Source organism: Oryx dammah, unplaced genomic scaffold (assembly GCF_014754425.2).
Source record: "Oryx dammah isolate SB20612 unplaced genomic scaffold, SCBI_Odam_1.1 HiC_scaffold_19, whole genome shotgun sequence".
Classification (NCBI taxonomy): domain Eukaryota; kingdom Metazoa; phylum Chordata; class Mammalia; order Artiodactyla; family Bovidae; genus Oryx; species Oryx dammah.
The window spans coordinates 30292190-30294018 of record NW_024070203.1 but is presented as its reverse complement, the minus strand read 5'-3'; positions in this window follow the sequence as shown (position 1 = coordinate 30294018).

Sequence of the window (1829 nt, the reverse complement as noted above, 5' to 3'; positions counted from 1 at the left end):
TCAGGGTGTCTAAGCCGTGACTTGGGATCCAAAAGACCCCAGTATACTTTCACTTGATGAATCTCATGTCTGAATAAAGGATTTCAGCCTGTTACTTCATTCATTTGACCTTTTGAGTCCCAAGCTGTCCATAAAATTGTAAAATAACTTTTGCAAGCTCCTTTCCCCATCAAAGAGCTAAATACAACACACAAACACTGCAGTACAAAAAAAAAAAAAAAAACCTTTGGAAATCTAAGATAAATGGGTTATATCAATGTCAATTTCCTTATTGGGATAGTGTACTATGATTTTGTAAGTTGCTACCATCGGGCCATGAGGATTACTGGGTAACATGAGTAAGATCTCTTTTTATTCTTTCTTCTTTTTCCTTTTTTAATTGAGTAAAAAAAAAAAAAACTAGCTAATAAAGTTTTTTTCTTTACAGTTTATTGAGATTTACTAGACATGCAGCATTACATAAGCTTAAAGTATACAGCATAACAAATAATATACATCATGCAATAATTAACACTTTAAGTTTAGTGAACATCCATCATTTCATACAGATATAAAAGGAAATGAAAAAAATTTTTACCTTGTGAAGGGAACTCTAAAGATTCATTCGTAGCAATTTTCATCTGTGACAAAGAGCAATGTTAATGACATTAACCATATTTTGCATAACATTCCCTGTACTTATCTATTTTATAATTGGAAGTTTATATCTTTTGACCACCTCCATCCAATTCTTTCTCTGCCTACTCCCCACTTCTGGTAACCACAAATACAGTCTCTTTTTCTATGAGTTCTTGTTTATTTTTTGAAGTATAATTACCTACAACACTATGTTAATTCTTGGTTCACAAAATGGTGATCTGATATTTCTATACGTTACAAACTGATCACCATGGTTAGTCTAATTAGAATCTGTCATCATACAACGGTATTATTTTATTATCTACTGTGTTTCCCATGCTATACATTTCATCTCCATGACTCATTTATTTTATAACTGTCTCTCTGGACCTTTTAATCTCCCTCACCTATTTAACTTGCCCCCCAACGCTTATGCTCTGGCAACCACCTGTTTGTTGCTTGTAACTATGACTCTGCTTCTGTTTTGTTATGTTTGTTTGTTTTAGATTCCATGTTGTAACTGAAATCATGGTATTTGTCTGGCTCTGTTTATTTAGCTTAGCATAATACTCTCCAGGTCACCCCATGTTGTCTCAAATGGCATGATTTCATTCTTTATTATGGCTGAGTAATATTCCAGCCATAATAAAGAATGAAATAAAGATTAGTGGTTATGGAATACCACCTACTCTATCCATCCATCTATCAATGAGGACTTAGGTTTCTTCCATTTTTTGACTGCTGTAAATAATGCTATGCTGAACTTAGGAGAGACTACATCTTTATGAATTATTTTTTTTGTTTTCCTTGGGAAAATCCCCAGAAGTGGAATTGCTGGATTGTATGATAGTTCTAATGTTAATTTTTTGAGGAACCTTCATATGGTTTTCCATCTTGGCTGCCCCAATTTACATTCTCATCAATAGTGAGCAAGGGTTCCTTTTTCTTCACATCCTCATAAACACTTTTTTTTGTTGTCCTTTTGATAATAGCCATTCTGACAGGTGTGAGGTGATATATTATTGTGGTTTTGATTTCTATTTCCCTGGTGATTAGTGATGTTGGGAATCTTTTCAGGATCTATTGACCATTTGTATATCTTCTTTGGAAAAATGTCTATTCAGGTCTTCTGCCCATTTTTAATTTTTTTGACACTGATTTCTGTATTTTGTGTATATTTTGGAATTGACCCCCTAAATCAGATATTTTGT